At 42.7% G+C, this 20,058-nt stretch overlaps 1 protein-coding gene across 7 annotated transcripts in view; it reads right to left on the reverse strand.

Annotated features, from left to right (window-relative positions):
- Positions 1-20,058, reverse strand: part of PITPNM2 (phosphatidylinositol transfer protein membrane associated 2) — a 140,921-nt gene that overhangs the window by 79,215 nt on the left and 41,648 nt on the right. The window contains exon 1 of one of the 7 annotated variants that reach the window (XM_068163500.1): positions 13,116-13,193. The exons of the other annotated variants lie outside the window; for them this stretch is intronic. The gene's annotated coding sequence lies outside the window, so the exon portion shown is untranslated. Of the gene's footprint in view, positions 1-13,115; positions 13,194-20,058 lie in introns of those variants that run through there. 7 annotated transcript variants of the gene reach the window in all.

Consider the following 20,058-nt stretch of genomic DNA (forward strand, 5'->3'; position numbering starts at 1 on the left):
CAGCGCAGACCTACCATGCTCAGACTTGCTTTGAAGACAAATGACCTTACAGCTAAAAACCACTCAGGAAATAGGACTGTTTATCTTTTTTAAAAGACAAATTTAGGAATGAAGAAAAGCACTTCAAGCAGCAGAAATAAGGGATTTCAGCATTTCCAGATTGTTTACAGAAGTAAAAGACTTTTGCTGTCTAACCTCAATTATCCTGACCACAGGTCAAGCCCTTCTCTTCGTGGGCTAATCTCAGGAGAGGCAGCAACTGTGTTCTTCCACAATTCCTCTTTTTCATATTAAAAAAATGCACATGATGCCTCTCTTCCTTGTCTTTCTTCTTCATCCTTCTCCTACCCATCTGCACCTCTATGGCTGCTGTGAGCCATGCCAGTCCTAAAAACCAAGAAGGGTAATTTCATGTCTTTCCTATGACTCCTGTTCATACACCTCTTTGGGGCATTCACCAACAGCGTAGAGCAGTTGATGGCCTCTCAATCCAAAACCCATTGCAGCCTTACCTCACCTCCCCCAAAATGGCAACCACACCACTCATTTCCCATTTTATGGCTTAGTCATGGGCCTGTGCACTCATCTTTTCCAAATTATAGCCCACTTCAGGCTGTTTCTCAAGATAATTTTGAATTTTTATCTCCCAATACTTGCAGATCCACTAAACTGTGTTTGAATACACAAAAATGTTACTTGGGGATTTGAGTAAACATTGGACAGACTCTGGATTCCCCCCTCAGTAACTCTGTTCAACAGCTACTCCACTTTTTCAGTAGTTACAGTCTAAATGGAGATAACATTTTATTATCTCATTTAGCAAATATCATGTGAAAAAGGGAATGAACATTCATAGCTGGTTGTAAAAGACTATTTCATAGAGGGAAACACTGTATGATTGCAAAGCCAGTGTTATATCACTGTAATACTGGTTTCATTAGGCTGAGATTTGCCTTGCCTAAAGGCACAAGAGGGACAGAGAAAATAAGTCTTACTCTACCAGAAGCAACTTGTAATGACACCTGAAATTCTTTCATAGGAAGCAAGACAAACGCAGCAGTGAAGGCTGATGAATAATGTTGCAATTGAGATTGAAAGTAAGAGGCCATTTTGCACAAGAGCACTAAATGTTTAATACCTCTGTTGCATCTTTCATCCATAACACCAACAGATTTAACAAGGTTTCTGTGGCTGTGTAATTTCTTTGGAGTTTTGATCTTGGAAATAATTACACTAAATATTTCATAAGTGCCTTTGAAAGTTTGGGTTGTGGGGTTTTGGGTTGTTTTAATAAAGAAAAAAGAATTGCTAGCTGCACTGAGAGTGCAGCAGGATAATGAAAGTGCACAGATAATCAATAGCCATTTTCAGTTCATTATTCAGCACATTTTGGGCTGGTGTTATTTCTTCCCCTCTACTCTTCCATATCCCACATACAGAGTGATGTAGCATTTTTAAACCATCAGATCTTACTGCTTTTGCAAATCATCCTTAATGCTAACCACAGCATAGAACACCCAGCCTCTAATATCACCTACATAATTCATAGGTTTCCTCAGCTATACAGATTGCAAGCTGAGACAGAAGAGGCCAAATGGAACTACATGTCAGAACAGCAGAGCTTCTTCTTTGGTCTGAGTAACAAACCACTGGGCAATTTCTGTGGCTTATGCCTCAACTGTAAGTTGTCTAAGAAGAGCAAAATTTCTGACTTAAGTCACTTTGACAGTCCCCAGCTCAAGGGCCCCTGGACAGGTTATTCCAGGCTCCTCCATGGGGAGCTCCCATGGGACTGCTGATAGGGCCAGCCCTTCTCTGCCCCAGATCCCACTGCTGCATTGGGGTCACAGATCCATCTCCCTAAAACTCAGGACTTTTGCAGGTTCTTGCAGGACCTGAGCAACATATTCCAGGAAAAGGGAACACTACTGCATTGCTAGTGGTAAGCACTGAATGGAGTCAGGGTGGTTCCAAACAGGGGCAGAAACATTTCCATGTCCTGCTGGAGGAGGAGACACCATTCAGTCATGCAAGAATTAAATCAGGAGCTTTCTGGAAGCAGGATAAAGTCCTCCTCAAAGGAAGCCAATAACTGCCTCTACCTTCCCATTGAAGAACTCACATTTGCAAAACAACTGAGGCTGAAATGGTTTTAAAGCTCTAAAAGAGAGCAGCTACACAACATTGGTTCATTTGACTGTGAGGACCCAAGGCTGGTCCAAGCAGCCTAACCTCAATGCCAGAAGAGTTATTTTTCCATTATGCATCCAGAAGGGATATACATCCCAGTCACGTCTCCCACAGAGTTCCTATAATGACAAAGACAATTCCTCCCTCTAACAGCTTGGTGATTCATTGCTGGAGAGCTGCTGGCTGCCAACATTTTGCTGTGCTACTGCCCAGTCATTCTCAGAGGTGACAAGCCCAGGACCAGCATCCTGGAAGCTGCCATGCGGTTGGTGAGATTAGAAGCCCTGAAGCAAGATGAAGGCCTGAAACTCCATTTTTCCTTCTCTGCATCAGGTTAAAGAGCCCCTTTGCATCTGGGGGAATGTCTTGCATGCTTCTTCCAGGCTAGCAATGGCCAGTTCGGGCAATGAGAGACCCCAGGGTTAATCCACATCTCCAATTTCCACTACCCCTGGGAAAATCCAACACCCTCCTACACCCTCCCCTCAAAAAACCCCAAACCACCCAAGGGACAGACTATGATAACCTAAAACAAAGCCAAAGCTGGAAACTGAACCCAAGACTGCATAAGCAGAGTATGCAAGAGCATAAGCAGAGGAAAAGCAGCTAACAGAGACAACTATCTCTTTAAGAAAATCAAAACCTTATGATTACAGAGTAGAGTTACATTGGAATCTGCCTGAGGCACCAGAATCTCCACTGTAACCCCCCAGAACTCCCACAAGATCTTAATTTATTAGTTCAACTAGAAACTTGGAAAAAAACATATTATTTATTAATGCCCTTTTTGTTGTTTTTTTCTCCTGAATAACCCATTTTTCATGGCAAAGAAATGGAAGTGGACAGTCTATTATACAGACACAACACAGGAGGCAAATAAAATGTGTATTTTGCAGTTAGATCCAGGCTGGAGAGACAGAAGACTCAAAACATAGGATGCTCTGCCATATGGTATTGGAAGGGAAAAGAAAATTCAAATTGTATCTATAGTTTCAGTGTGGGCAAGGCCTAGAAATTAAATTTAAGTAACATCCACAACAGGTACCAGGCTTGGAAGAGTTAGCCAATAGCTGGATTCAATGGTCTTTTCCAGCCAACAGGATCCTATGATAACAGCAAAGCATTTGAAGTGCTATTTTAGGAAAACAAACCAGCAAACAAAACAACCCACACATATTTGGTTTCACTTTCTTGATACCTATTTTTCTACCCTTCTTAACCACCTTTTCAATTTCTTCTAAGCCCAAATCACCTTCTCAACAGCCCTGATACTCCTCTACCACCACAGCCATCTGTCTTCAGATTTCCCACAACACGGAGAAATCTTTATGAACCTCAAGGCAGAGGACACCTGTGGTAAAGCCAATCATAATAAAACACCCAGGTGCTGAGACAGAATGGGACTGGAGGAGGCTGATGACACTGCAGAGAGTGACACTGTGACTCCCAGGAAAGAAGCCAGCTGCACCTTTGTGTACTAACTGCTGTACAAGGTTTTCTGAACACAAATTTCAGTGTGTTTCTACATAATAATTAGAAACCCTTCCTAGATTAAACTCAGGGCCAGCTGTATTTATTTGGTTTTCTTGACATGCAATTCAATTACCATTTCCATCATTTTGCAGACTTGTTCCGAAGCAAGATGTGATATAGCAGGGAAAGAAAATGGCATCATGAAAGGAATATGAGCATCTCCAGCCAGGCTGGACACCTTCAGTCAGAAACTCACAAGTTTCATCAGAGTAGGCTCTAAAATAAATGAATTCACTGCAAGCCAAGGATGGGAGCAGTGCCTAAGGAGGCAAATGCAGGCACTGGCAAGAAAGGAGGAAACACGACTACGACTGAGTCACCAACCTGAGTAAGCACACACGTAGCAGAGTCGCTGCTGCAGCCCTACAGACCAGTAGTGCCTGGCTGGTGCCCAGCTGTACTCCCTGCAGCCATCTCACAGCACTTGACAGCTGCATTAAAGTTTGTCCCTGGCCTCTAGAGCTAGGGCAGCCATTATAATCCCTCATTTGTGGGAAAATAGAGGTACAGAGAGAAAAAACTATCTGGTCCAACATCCAAGAGAAAATTAGTGACAGAGCACATTCAGGAGCTTGAGCCCAACTTCTGCCACAGAATTATTTTTAATAGAAGATGAAGTAGGGTAGCTCAAGTAAATTAAGTTCCCTGATAAGTAGCCCAATTCTGCAAGAATAAAATGCAAAAGATTTTTTTCTTCCTTCCCATCAACTGCCTTTGGGGCTATCAGCAATTTCTGCAGAAAATGAATTCTGAAAATTGTATCACAGTTCATAAATTCCTCCAAGAACCCAGAGGTTCTCTGCACACATTCCACCTCATCTCCTGTAGCATGCAAACATGCCCTCTTCCTGCAGGAAAGCACCTAGAAGCCTCAAGAACTTTTCTGGTTTGTTTACATCTACCAGGTTTCCTTGATGCAGTAACATGAATGAAAACTAACTGTCCAGGCTGCCTGCCACAGTGTGTGGCATCGTGATACTTGGGATAAACACAGCCACAAGCAAACGCTACTCACCCTTCCCTTTTCTACAAGGGCTATAGATCTTCTGGCTGTTTCTACAAATGACAAGGAAAAACAATAGTCAAGATCAAAAGATAATTGACCCCCCACTTAAAGTATCCTGAAAACCCAGTGCAAATAATCTTTACTGCGGATAACATTATCAGATGTAATTAAGTTGTGCTCTGAACCCAATAGCAGCATTAGTATCTTGGGAATCACAAAACAAACTAAACTTCAGCTGTCAAATCGACAAGACAAAGCACTGAAGCAATTCCTCTGGCCTTTTACTCTGACCCACTCTGCTACTGAACTCCTCTCACTGCCACAGGTTTTAAAAAGCCAAGATCTAGCTTTCAGAATCCTCTTCAGGAGCAAGTCCTTTGCCTATAGAGAATTTCTGGATGTAACAAAGAATTTGACAGACATAGACCACATACTGTGGTTTCACCCCATCAAGGTAAGCAGAGAGCTTTCCCAAGGGCAGATTTCCATGTTCCTTAAGGACTCATGTGGAATAACATGTGGTTTTATTCCCCAAAGGAAATGGGATTTCATTCATCTTCTGCAGCTACAAATTAAACTTCACAAGTCAATCAGGGTCTCCTTCCTGGGACAAAATAAAGCAATTTAATGAGGATCAAAACAAAACCAAAATGTGTTTCCTGACCTCCAAGGCCCATTCAAACAAACTTTTCTCATCTCTTCTCCATCAGATATTCAAATTGTATCTGCAACATCCTTATTTGAGGTCTTCTCTATAAGCAAATGTTACAAAAGCAAGTCTACAAAGGGTTATGCCACAAAATTTTCCTTTTCATTAGGTGTACCATAGGATGAAAACCTTGTTCCAGCCTGACAGCAGCTGAAAAAGCAAAGCACAGAGCAGGAAGTGTCAAACCTCATCAGTTCAGCTATCAGAAGCAGTTCTTGTCCTGGCTCTAAAATTCTTTCTATAGTCTGGCCAGTTGTTTCACACCATGAGAATTCCCCAATCTCACTCTTCCAGGTTTGCCTCTCAGCTCTCAGGTAGCAGGAGTGCTGCACAGCCTTTGCAGGAGCCACACATGCCCTTCATTAAAGGGCATTACAGCTGTATTTATATCTGATATAAATCTGCTTTGTAAACAGTGACCTGATTCAGGGGCTGGACTGTCTTACATGCCAACATGAGGAGCATGCTGGCCCCTGATGGACAGCACCAGAGCTGCCTGACCACAAGAGGAGACACTGCTCACTATTCTCAACTGCTGCAAGCATGAAAGCAACTAAAAGCTTCTGGAAGTGGCAGGTGGAGAGTCAAACCACCAAAAGCTGGAAGTTCTGGAATATCCAGAAAATGTACCAGTGCAGGCAGAGGAGATAAAAACCTCGAACATTTCAACTTTGGTCACATCGTGTCATGAAGACAAGGACAACTATTCTGAGCAATAAAAGTTACCTGCACTCTACAGGTAATGCAAGTGTCTGAGGGACACTAACATTTGGATAGTCTCATCCAAAATTCACTGCAAATGCTGGCTCAGTCAACCCAGAAATCAGTAGCTGAACTGAATGTAATATCCAAGTTCTTGCTCAAAGTACCAGACACTTTTCTCTCATCTCAGTTCTACTTTTCTATTTGCTGCCAATTCAAAAACTTATGGGGGGGTGGGGTGTGAGAAGCTAGACCATTAGACTTGTTCTTAGAAGTCTTAAGCTCTTATATATGGAGTTAGTATAATCAACAGAGACCATGAATTGCAGCTTAAGTCCATAAAGGAAGCAGTCATGACAAAGTCAGTTTAATTTGAATGAGGTTGCTACAAGTCATAGAAGTGTTTTTGAAAAACAGTAATTAATTTTTTTAAGACTGGATTAAAGAGGGTTCTCAATTAATAGAACACTTTAAGGAGACAAGCTAGAGGATTGTCCATTGTATTAATACAGCAATTTAACAGCTATTCAACTTCTAATAACTTCTCATTAAGGGCCAACTCTCCCCCTCTTTCCAGCAGATTAGCCACCCATTTGTCCGACACAACATAGCTTCATTAGCCTAAAAGTGCAATTTCTGCTTTTCCACAGATTTGCTTTTGTTTCACTTGTATCAGTAAGCTAAAATCCTGAATGGCAGCAGAGTTCAGAAATCAATAACACAAACACTGCATTAGTCTGTCACGAGTTCTAGATGCTGTTCTGATGGAGCATTCCCAGCAGCGCCAGCTGCAACAGCACATACAGTCAATTGCTGCAAGAGCCAAGTAGGAAGCCCCTGCATCTACCTTCACAAACATGCATGGCAAAGGCTTGTCCAAAAGCTGCACCTGGGCTGGAAGAGTACAAGTGATGCCTTTTCCCAACATCTTTTCCACCCAGGGACTGCCCCCTAGTACCCCACAGCACACAGAACCAGAGGATGTTGCTGAAAAGCTGACATACAGCAGTTTCCATTTTCACCACAAGGTTCCCACTACAACCTTGAGTTTTCAGATGAAATATGGTCTTCATATTTGTAACCCACAGATTGATGAATTGTTCTAGGTGAGTATGTTCAATCCATGTTGAGGCTCCACGGACCTTGGAGCAAGGCTGGTTGACCATGAGACAACTACTGCAGGCTGATCTCAGGCAAGACAGCAGAGACAAGTCCCAGGGCGTGGCACCAACAACATGCAGTCCTCAATCTCTGAGGAAACATACCCAGATGCCTTACCAACACAGACAAGCGACACATTAGCAGAGAAAAGCTCTTGCAAGGTCAAGTCTAAAATAAATACATAAATAAACCCAAAAATGTCCTGAGACTCCAGTAGGAAAGACTGAGCACTACAAAGCAGAGAGGTGCCACATGAGAGCATCACGGCAGCAGCCCTGAGCTTGGTGCCTGGCATCATTACTACAACTTCAGTGCAGAAAGACTATCTGCATGGATTTTAGAGCAGGATCAGAGCTCTAGGAAGCCTGTATAAAAGATAAGAGAAACAAGTTACAATTAAAGCTAATACCACCCCAAAACTACAACAAACAAAAACATTCCACTCCATCAGCTTTATCTGCAGTCTACTTAAACTCCTCTCAAGATCTTCAGAGCCACATGCACAGGCCCTAATAAAAAGGGCCACCTTTCCTCCAGCTCCTGCTGCTGCAATTTTAAAGGAATGAATCCAGACATCGGCAGAAGGGAAAGTTCAGGATATATATGGCATCGGTTTCCAAGAGAATATTTATTATGTCACGTGAGACCAACATATTTAGGCAACTTGGCAGAAAATAGACAAGCTGCAAAGCTACCCTAAAAATACCAGTCATGCTAATGGCAAGAAAGAGAAGCAGAGCACCAGCAATGGCAGCACTAACAACTTGTACTTTCAGCGACATCCTGCTGATTTTTTTTCTAATTACACTACTTCGAAGAGATTCTCTCAGGTGCACAATTCACATGTTTAGTTTCATGTCATGCAATTAAGTTACAAGCCAAACTCATTCCAAACTGATGTCTTACGGCTCATCTGTGTGATTTGCTAATACATTTATCCCTCTGCACCTTTTTCCATCACACTGCCATGAAGTTTCTAAATTGGGGAATTTGGTTGTCCCCAACAGATGCATTCATAAAATTCCCAGGTGCAAGCAGGGCAACAAGCCATGACAGGATGAAGAAATCTTGGAGAGACACTAGGAAAGGAAAAGATAAATGGCCACTGTGCATCAGCTCCATGGTCCATCTCATCAGGTGTGGTGCCTGAGAGCTGTGCACTGGATGCTTCAAAGGATGCCCAGAATTCTCAAAAGCCCTTAGTTGTATGCATCCACCCATACAGGAAGCCTCCCCAAACCCCAACCTGCTAAAGGCAACCTTATGTCTCATCATAACATGCAGTAAAAAGTTTTGTTTCCTGCCAGGAGGAGGAATACTATCTGAGGAACACACAGCTAGAAGGAAAGTGAATCAGAGCATCATTATTTGGGAGGTGAAGGACTGTGGATGTGACAGCAGACATCAGTTCACCCAGACTGACAGCTCCACTGGGGTGGCAGCTCACATCAGAGAAGCTGGCCAGTGTCTCTGATCTCTGCTAGAGACAATTCCTTGCAAAAACCAAAGCAAGGAGGAGCAGAAACAAGTAATTTGAAATTGTGCTTCTTGAGAAGGTGGAAGGTTAACAAAATAAGAGGTGTTTAAGCCCTTTCCTAGTTGCTTTTCCCCTGAAGATGAGTGCTGCATACCATAGCCTGTCTGCCCTGCAGATGTCTTCCACTCAATCTCCACTACCTTCTAGTGCAATTAGACAGAAAAGAAACCACACACAAAAAAAGCATCAGCAATTATGTAAATCCAAGACCTTATCCAATCTATTCTCCCACTAAAATCTGAGCTGCCTTTGCCAAGAAGCAGCTGCCTCTCCTCCTTTCCTCAGGACAGCTCTATCCAGCTTCAGCATTTTAATAGAATTGACAAAGATCAAAACTATCCAGAAATACATTAAAAAGCTTTAATTCCCTCTAGGCTAAGGCTACAGAAGCAAGAAGCTGGCCAGGCAGGAGCTACACACAAGTGAGATGTCTCCTTGGCCACACACTAGTGAGACTGGCTCTTCCCCTGGCATGAGCCAGAACACAAACCAGCTCTGCCTCCCCTAATGAGTAACTGCAGGGCTTGCAGAAGTCAACAGCTGTAAAAGAAAACTTATTTTTGTTACTAAAATCAGCAAGGGTGACTCACAATAAGCTTGGGGAGCCTCTTTGATGAGTTTCATTGTTGTGCAGCCACCTTTCACCTTTAATTTTCAAAAATACCCCCAGTGACAATAATGACAATAGAGCATAATAGCCATAATTAGAAAATGGGAGAATTTCCAAGTTACAAGCTAACCAGAATTGCTACTTCTAAAAATGCATCAGAAATGAGTGATGCAATGAATCGTGTTGATCACTGGAATTAGAGGAAAATCAAAGCAGATTGGCCATTCTCTTCTGCAAATACAGTAACAACATCCTGACAGCCACATCAGGAGAAAGAACAGGAGCAAGCAGTGTTCGGAGGGCTGGCTTTGAGGATGATTTACTGATAAATGCATTAGAAACATTTCCCACTTGCAAAATAAACAGCTCTAATTGTATCAAACCCAAGCAAATAATTGCTTTTTCAAAACACAGGTTAATGGATTTTTTTTTCCTAGCAGGGCTAAAGGAGAAAAAAGAACAATGGCAAGATTTTAAAATGACTTGCCAACTGATGGCTCAAGACATACATTTTGGAAAGTTCTTACATTTTACACAACGGAAACCACTCAAAGCAATTGAGAGCACCAGCAACACTGACAAGATGCTCTGAAACTTGCTCCACTGACTTGGTCAATGCAAAGAGTAAGGATGAAAAGTGGACAATCAAATCTAGGACAACTACTACTGCTTCTTGAAGCACTGAAGTTGGCTGGAATCTTTATTTAGGGCTAAAGTCCAGTAGCTCTCCTCTGAATAAGAGGTGACATAGAAACTATTTTTCTTGTGGAATTTATTTTGAGCTGAGAATATTTTCCAATTTTGTGCTGACAGGCAAGATTGCAACTATATTGTGTTAAAGAATAATGAATTTCCAAAGCCTGACACACAGGAAAGCATTTTGCTTTTTACAGTACTTGTTCCTGCAAAGGCTTTTACACTTTCAAAGTAAGGTTGTGCACTTCTTTAGCACAAAAGGACCCAAATAAACAGAACATGACTGTCTATCCTACCTACCATCCCAGGCAGGATGAGATAATCAGATCTCAGATCAGACAAACAGTTAGAAATTGACCATATCTGAAGGAGAAGGACATAATTTTCTCATATTCTGCTCTCTGGCAATCACCTCCATGGTTTCTAGAACAACAGTGTCAGCCTCCTAGATATTTCCAGCACTGACCTTCTCTGGGATTCAGGGACAAATTTCTACAGCCTCTCTGGAAGGCCCAGGTTAGCTTGTCACATTTAGCGGAGAAAATGTTTTGCTAAGATGATGTAGCAAAAGCTTGCACTAATGCCTCTAGTTTTATCCACACCTCCAGTGATGTTCTCAAAGAGCATTCTTATGAACAGCTCCAGAAACCCTCCTGGGAGAGGCTCTTCCGCTCCTCACCTAAGCCAACATGCACTGGGGGCAGCACAACGGGAAATTACTAAGACAAAGGGGATCATTTCCTGCATTCCTCCAGCAACTTTCATTCTGAGTGGCCCAGCATCTTCTACTTTAGAAATGCTGTCAGACCATGGGTAATGGGACTATCCAGGAAGAAGGCACCAAGAGCACTTGTCCCTGAAATCCAGCCCCTTGTTTACACTTTGTGGTGCCCAAGGATCAGTGCTTAAGTTATCACTTCAAGTCCTACTCACGATGGAAGAGGAGTAGTTAACAAAACGCATTTACACCTTTAGAGTTCAGTTCTTATACCCAAAGACAGTTACAGTATCTGCCATCTGTACTGAACAGCTCCTTGGAAGAAGCTCTCCAAGCCAGCATGGCAGACGAGCACGCACAAAGTTATGGTAACAGCAAGCACAACCCACTTAAAGCTCTTCAACTGTGAAGGTGATTGACAGTATTTCCAGATTAAAAGCCTTCTTCAACACCCATCAGCTAAATAATACCAAATGCTTATTTTTTGTGCGTGTGAATGGCAAGTTGGTAGTTTGCTAGAACACAAGGTGCCCCATTTAGCCCCCTAGGACACCACTAATCCTGTATGCACAGCTAAAACATCTCTGCTGCCCAGGCTGGTGCTCTCGGTGTTGAGAAATAGTGGCGAATAGAGTGCTTTCATTCATACTAAGGACAGCTGAAAGAAACATCAGCAGGTTTTATTTTAAAATGCATGTAGCTTTGTGCACAGAGCCAGGAACACTCCCAGTTCCCTCAAACATTTTAGTATGTTCCAATTCTTCTGAAAAAGGTGTTGAAGACAAACCTTTCACTTGATAGAAGGGGTCAGCCACAGAAGCTCCTCTTTCACTCCTCAAACCAACAGTCCCATCCCTAGTACCCCTCCTGGGGTCCATCCTCAAGCCTGCCTGGCAACATAAGCTTCTGCATTTTTTTGACTTAATCTTCTCAACTCTTGGGGATGGAGAAGGTGTCTCTTGGACTGCCATTTTTGTAGTTGGCACTCATAGTCAATGTCAAACACCCTCTACTCCCTTCCTGCAGCAGATTCAGGCACAAAATTAGCACAAGCTAAGCAATACAGAGTGTGACTGTGCTGCAGTCAGGAGGGTTACTACACACCACCCAAACCTCTGACATTTCCATAGAAACCACAGCGGGAAAGAGAAAAGTCTCCAAAAGCTGACAAGATAAGACACCCATGGTGACATAAGTAATTCTGGTAGGAAAAATACACACATGCAAGATCCTGCCCAGTTCTCCAGCAGCTTGAGCACTCACAGATAACATAGTTAACACCAAACTGACACCAAAACTTTTTCCTCCCCCCCACCCAGTTCTTCAGGCTGCCTGATAGGAATTACCCAGTGGGGATATTTCAGAGGACAAACTTGTTTGGCATCGTAATCAACTTTCTTCCCTGTTACTTAAGGGGGTCTTCTTGCTGTTAGTGTTAATAAACGCAAAGGAACTTTCTTAACTTTTCCTTAGATTGGTTGAAACCTTCCAGAACATATGTTGTCCTCATTAGCAAGATCAATGAAGCAAATAAATACTGGAATGTGTAAGAGAAGCAATTGATTCATTTGGTCAAACAAAACTCCACACACAGAAAAAAGCACGCAAAAAAACCCCACATCACAACCAACAGCACACATTCTCAGCTGTAAGCTAATAAGCCACTCCCAGCATAAGAAGAGCTTAAATATGTTCTTTACATAGCTGTCTACTCCAGAAGCGGTTTTGTGCAACATCCAAGTGGGGGGGAAAGAAGGAAAGAAGAAGGAAAGCAGGAAATCCAGCTGAAAATGCTAAGTGATGGGTTTTAAATAATTTGGGATGCTCTGCCCTTGCTCTGGAAAACTAGTCATATTCCAGTGCTTGGCAGAAGCAAGCTGGCTGTACTGGGAGAGACACAAACAAGCACGGAAGGAGGTTGTTCGTTACAACTGAATCATTTGGTGAGATGCCCGGTATATCTCCAAACCCTTTCCAGATAGAGGAATAACATCCACAGCTTGCCCGGTGTTAAGTTCAATCAACTACAAACTACAGTACCTTTCTCCAAAAGCCAGGAAAAAAAACACAAGCCAAATTCCAGGAGGTTTGGAAACAAATCTGGACACAAACACTCTTCAAAAGGTCAGAGACGTTTGCTTGAGGCTCAATTAACTCAAAGAACAACAAGTTTTAGTGCGGCTGTCACTGGAACTGTACAGAAATCCCCACGATAAACACCATCTTCACGCAACAAAAAGCAAACTTCCTTACCGTGGCACAACACGAAGCTGGCTGCAGTACTTGAGGAGAAGCTGCTCTGCTCAAACAGCTCACCTCGAATTACCATTGCTTCGCAGGCACGCGCACACTCGGATCATGTGCAGGCTACACCAAGCAGCTCCCGCCGCTGAATCTCTGCTGATCCCTCTGCTCAGCTTCTGGGAGCCTACCAATCGCGCCGGTCATCAAACGGGGAGCTCCAGGAGCAAGAATGCAACGTGTGCATCTTGCTCTCCTATTAAGGTTGTGATGTTAGGGCTGATTGCTCCTGTTTTTCCTTTTGGTAAACCAATGCTTTCCCACTAGCATCTTTCACACACAGCACAGGACTGTCTGCTTAGGAAAGGGGGGGGGGGGGGGGCGGGGTGGAAAAAAAGGTTTGCTTTTTGGGTCTTGAAAAAAATACTTTTGACTGATGGATATGTTGGTTTTTTCTGGAATTAAGTTTCTAAATATATACTCCACCTACGACTTCATCAAAAGCAGAGCTAAAGACACTAACAAGTCAATACATTAAACGCTTTATCTTGTTAGAGGGTTTACAGCTACTTAATGATGACTTCTGGTAACTGCTGCCTGTGTATGTTTATTAGCGTAAGAGAGTCTTTAAAAAAAAAAAAAATAGAAGATCTGTGTAATGGTGTAACCCTTCCTTTCAGCTGCATTAAAATAATAATGCTGGGCTCCAATCAATAGCATCATTAGCAAGAAACTAAAAAGAAAAAAAAAAAAAGATCAACAGAAGATACAAAACACAGTAAATTAGTTCTGAGAATGGCTTTACTGCCACCATATTTTATAAATTCCTATTTAAAATCCATATCTGGGGGAGGGGGAAAACCTGAACCAGAGATGGAGCAAATTTGTTGTGTTCTCTGACAAACAAGATAATAAAAACAGAAGTATAAAATTCAAGCTGCCCTCTAAGGGTCAGTCACATTTTCCATGTGCTGCTAAATCTCTCTTGCAAAAATGGAGTTGGGGGGGGAGAATCCCTTCATAAAACCCCACTCAGAGTTTACTTGAAGTAATCAGTGAGAAATTATTATTTTACAAATCAGAGCCAATCTGTCATTACTTATCTGGACAAGAAGAAAGTTCAGTCCCACTCGGTCAATACTTTAGTGTATAATGGTTTTCTACATCTCAGAGCTTGAGCCCCTGAAAACAAACAGGCACAAAATAACAAGCATTCCTCCCTCTCTGAGTGCAGAGGCACTGAAGGGCACAGCAGCTGAGTTCACAGAGCACCAGAAGAGCGTAAGCATTTCTGTCGCCAATAAAAACAAAATTCAAAACAAAGCCACAAATATAAACTTAACCTGCACCATGAGACCACTGCTTAAGGAATGAGCTGGTTGCCCTTCAGCTTCACCTACCTTCCTGAACTAAGGCATTAAAATATGCTGACATGTGGAATCAAAGTTGCTGCCACTTTCTCACCTGGATTAAGGAGTCACAGGCTCATACCCCAGAGACCCCACTTCATCTCCAACCAGGATGGAATCCAACATTTATTAAGAATAACTGGTCATTAGGATTCCATTCTGAGCAGGTTGAAAAATTAGATAAACTAGCTACAAATGTTTAAAAAAAAAAAAAAAAAACAAAACAACAGCCACACTAAAAAACAAAACAAAACCAACAACAACAAATCACACAAACACCTAAAAGTAATTTGGTTTAAAAAAAAAAAAAAGAGCAAGCGCCACTGCTTTTTCTGCTTGCTCACTTCACAAAAGCTTGGAATATCTGCAGGAACTGCCTCCCCAGATATATCCCAGCATATCCTTACTATTTATTCCCAGACAAATGTTAAACCATCACCCTCTGCCAGAGCTGGCTGCAAACATGGCCCTGAGGCTGCCCACCTTCAGGCTGCATTCCCATGAGAGGACGACACTGCATGGGGCAGAAAGTGAAGGTTGCAGGTCCTGTGCAAACTACCAGCCACTAACTGTCCTCCCCCACAAACGTGGCTTATCACACCTACAGCAAGGATCTCTTTCATTTGGCTTTTCTGGTCTGAAGGTACTTTCAATCAGAGTGGGGAAGATGAAAGGAGATAGAGACATAGTTAGAAGCAGAAGTAATTAGGATGCCAGAAACCAAATCAAAACAGAAGATTTTAAGGAGTCCACCTCTATTAATCTCAGTCTGAAAGAGTACTAAACCAATTTCTATTCTAATAATAGTCTTCAAAGAAAACACTCAGCATTTGGTGCAGGATGAAAAATAACTCTCAAGCTAAACAAGTGAGCAGTACTTCCTTTTACTGCCATTTCCTTAGCTAGGCCAGGTAAGATTACCTCCACTGCATATTTCCATGCACACCTCTAAAATCAGGAATAACTCCAATTTAAATCTTAATGAGGGATTTGAGACACTGTAGCCAGGTGATGGTCCCCAGTACAACAATTCCATAATCTGCTTTGAAAAGTAGCAAGGTTAGGTTTTTTGTTTAATATACTATTTTTTTCCTTTTTACCTTTCTGCCAGCTTCCCCAGCAGAAAGCAAAACAAGACTCCTGTGACTAATCCTGAGCTTTGCCAGCTGACAAAAAACTACTGCATTACCACATCACATTTCAAATAAAAAAGAAAATTACTATTTCTCTTTCGGGGAGGGGAAAATGCAAAGCACACACTGCCTCCTCCTCCACCCCTGAAGCATCTCCCTGCACCAGTACCCATCATGGTCCAGGGCTGGCACTGCTGCCTTTGCTTTGGGGAAGCCTGTACAGCACGGTGATGCGCGCTGACCGGGCAGAAAAACAACGTCAAGGCAAAGAGAGAGAACTGCTTCTGTGATACGGGAACTGCTGTGAGAAGTTGCCATGGAGAAAAGGGAACTGCTGAAGTGTCTTGAGGTACATGGTGCCGAGAGACATTACAGCAAAGCCAGAGGGAATACAGAAGCAAATGGATTTAAGTGCTCCCACAAACCTGAAGCTTCCAGACAAGAAATTATCAGTAATTACTAATAATATAATTTTCATGCAGCACTCATCAGCATGAACCAGTTCTGTCCTCACAACAAAAGCCACAAACAGTTACCAAATTAGCTTATTAAGATCTCTGGGAGATTTTCTCTCCCCCCCCCCCCCCCCCCTTTTTTTTTTTTAACCTTCATAACCATCAAAATTGCTCTGAATGCACAAACATGGTTACAACAAAAAGGTCCAGATATCTTCTGGATACAGCAGCATCAGATACATCAGAAAACATGCTCTGAGGAAGCTCTTTCAAGGGATGAAGGGCTGCTCTAACCATGCAATGCTGCTCCTTTGCAGAAGAGCTGCTGTACAGGGGGAGTTTAGGAAGCTGCTACTCAGGTTTCAAACGTGGTCCTCTTTAAAGCACACACTTATCAAATGGCAGAGGCAGCTAAGCAGACTGTCCAGACCACAGCTCATGAAAACAAACAAACAAACCCCACACAACAACACAGCTAAGAGGTGCTAACTGAGAGCCAAAAGGCTTTGGTTAATTTTCCTCCTGTTTCTCTGCCCATTTCCCATCAAAGTATAGCCCCATAAGGCAGAAAGCCTAACTATGATCAGATAGTTTCTTCATTAAGACTCTTCATTATGGACCAAAGCAGATTCATCCCTACAGCAGCACCTGTGTATGCCAACAATTTAACCTCTATGATGAGAGGATCACAAGAGCCCTACTGACAGCCCAGTAAAAATCATGCAATCATTACATCAGAAAGGTGAAGCAAGTCCTGAAAAAGAAGTGAGGCACAGCAGGACAGAGGACTACATCCAGCTCTGCAGAGCCCTTGCCACTTCCCTCTCACCGGGAGCTGGGGCACCAGGGTAGGAAAGGAGTCCTTCAAAGGCAGGAGCTGCAGCCAGATCAGGACACAGCTCATTCCAGAGACATTTTTAGCACAAAGAAGGAAAGGGAACACTAGCAATCCTATATTGTTGCTTCCACTCAGCTTCCAGAATTTCAAACTCTGTAATGATATGGTTCCTGGAAGAGTACTTCTAACTGAATTAGAGGACATGTCGTGAGCACACCCTTGGCAGCAAGACAAACCCCATGAGGAAAGACTCCTGACTGCATGACCCTGTCCCTCTGTAATTCAGTTGCATGCCCCTTTTAGAAGATGTGAAAGGCAGGTGTTTTAAAAGCATCCTGCATGCAAGTTTGCATATTGGGTTTCTTCTTTTAAGTAGCAAAATGAATTGCTGTTCTCTCTCCTTTACCTGGTTGTGCTGCTGAGAAAGCCCTTGCACCAGAGCAATGTTCAATTAAAGATGAACCATGGACTCCGTTTTCTTTTTAGCAGGGAGGACAGAGACTCCAGGAAGCTTCACCCATGCTAACTAGGCTTGGCATTACCCAGACACGCTTGCTTAAGGAGTTTTTATGCAGTGAAAGAATAGATTTTCCACAGTGACAAATACTTTATACAATTGTCCAGACTAAAATACCTATTTGACAGTAGATTCAACCCATCCTTGGATTCATTCATTCTCTGAAACATGCCCTTAAAAGGAGAGTTAGTTGTTCTTTTGCATTAAGCAAAGCTGTGTTAAAATGTTTGTTTCCAATGGAATAGGGAGACAGACATCAGGAGGAAGCAAGCTGTGTCTGAAGAGCAGAATTTCTGGCAGATGGGTCAAGAGCAGCAGCTGTGTTCAAAGAAAACACATACATCTTCACATACTTAGGGCTGCCATTTCAAAAACATCACAAGAGACAGTTTACAGCAAGGGAAAAATGGATCATTTTTGACCACAGGTGCCAGGATACTATTCTGAACACTTCCAGTCAGATGGATGTACCATTGGGCAGGAAAAAGGTCAACATTAATGAAGCTGTATCAGTTTGTGACAGTACCAGAAATACCACATAGAACTTTATCTTCACTGCAGTGTGATGACCACATGCATGAGAACAGCCCTCGCTTGCTCTAGTTCAAGTTGAGCCACTGCTGTTCTCAGTCAGGCTTGAATTTCCTCAGCAGCACTGTGGCCCTGTGCACATCAGGAGTACATTTCTCTTCTCCCAGGGAGAGGGTTGAATTTACCTACACAATGCGCAAGGGATGTAAAAGGGAAGAATCAGAAAAGTGACATGTTTTGGCCTGTATCCTTGATGTGAAGCAGGTGCCTAGTACAGAGATGACCAAAGAAGAGCAGTTAGAGCCAGGCGAGATTGAGATGAAGAAGTTTGGGCTTAATATATTAACGATCAGATTTTACAGCGCTCATCACACAGCACTGTCTGCAGCAAAGTCAAAAAGCAGCTCCCTAGATTCTCTGCAAGTCAGCCAGGCAAGCTTGGTAAAGGCAAAGGGCTGCTGCTGGATTTACTAAACTGTGTCACGGAAAGAGCTACAGATGCCTTATCATCACTGAAATGTTACAGAGATAACGTCTCTGTGTGTTAGCTGCCTCCTGGAAACGCAGCTAAGGGCACTTTTATGCTTATTCTGCATTGAAAGCAGTGTGCCACATCTTTTATGCTAACAGAAGTTCCAGACATCCAGCAGAAAATGAGAGCATCAACATTACCACCACATATTTTGGATTGCCCTGACCTCAGCAGGCACTCCTGAACCCTTTTTTCAAGATATTGTAAGTGGATTTTTCTCCCCAGGTAGGGCCAGGGAGACCCAGGTATTGTTACAAGCAGAACAAGTAATGAATTTACCAAATCCCTTATGCTGGTAAGACTTAAAATGCTGTCCTAAATGTGCTACATGGTCAGTAATTAAATAAGCAACAACATTGTGCTCACAGGATTCTTCCAGTGAAGGACTGGAAAGCATCTAAAGAATCCTTTGCTATGCAACTGTGTTGGTCCAGCTCTGTTCTTTCTTCCTGGTGAAGACTGAGAACAGCACTCCCATTTCAGAGGAGCACTATATAGGTTAACAGCACTCTTTTGTTTTCTCCCTTACAGCTCAGGGATAGAGAGGAACATGAAGTGCAATGTGAACATCTGGTTTAGCAAACACACACAGGAGGGCTGCAATAAGAGGAGGAAGAGCATTAGAGATAATCATGTCAAAGACAGAGCCAAGTCCTACGAGCCTTTTTCAAGTGAGTGCACTAAGGATTACTACTGAAAAATTAGTGTGTTGTAGAGAAGAAAGCAGGGCAGCAGAAGGATAACTCAGCAACACTGATTATAAAGGAAAATAAATCATCATTTCTATTGCAGGTGCCCTCAGCATCATTTCCAAAGATTGCTCTCCTGAAAGCACCTCTTCAGCCTGGTGAGATCAGCAGGATTCAGGAGGAGATCACCTCCAAGTGCCTAGCTGACCTTAATTCTGCAATGGCAAGTCCTGTAACAGAAATACACTCTTATCCTCACCCAGGCCAGCAACTAAACAGCTGACAAGCAGGAAAACTATTTGCTTCATCACATATTCAACAGGGTCATCTCTCCTCAATTGAGAGTCTGAAGACTTGGTCCTTCAACTGTTTTCTATTTATGCACATTGTTCATCTCTGTGTGCCTCGTACTTGTAAGCATTCACAGGCCTTCAGATAAGACCTGCTCTATTCATAAATAGCAGAACTCAAACAGAGCAAGATCCCAGCATTAGTCAGAGCTATTGCGAGAAGGGAAATTAGATAGCAGGTACAGAGAGAAAAGCTGAGCATGTATTACATATTGAAATGACACTGACATTTCTTCAAAGCCTTATTGGGCTTTTGTACAGTTTGAGGAGTTTCAACAAGGTTTTGGGATTTGGGTGGGTTTTTTTTCTGGGTTTTGTTGTTGGGGTTTTTTTGGGGGTTGAGGGAAGGTTGCATTTGCAAAGGTGAGATTCTTTCCAAAAATGATCAAGCAGCTGTTACTGTCACAGTGGGAGAGAAAGAGGGCAGGGCGAGGCTGAATACCATATAATTAATATCCAAGCTTGCTGTGGAAGAACAAGTATGGCTAAAAGGAGCAGAAA

This window comes from Melanerpes formicivorus, unplaced genomic scaffold, assembly GCF_026170545.1.
Source record: "Melanerpes formicivorus ecotype bairdi unplaced genomic scaffold, bMelFor1.0.p_v2 SCAF_72, whole genome shotgun sequence".
In the NCBI taxonomy this organism is placed as follows: Eukaryota; Metazoa; Chordata; class Aves; order Piciformes; family Picidae; genus Melanerpes; species Melanerpes formicivorus.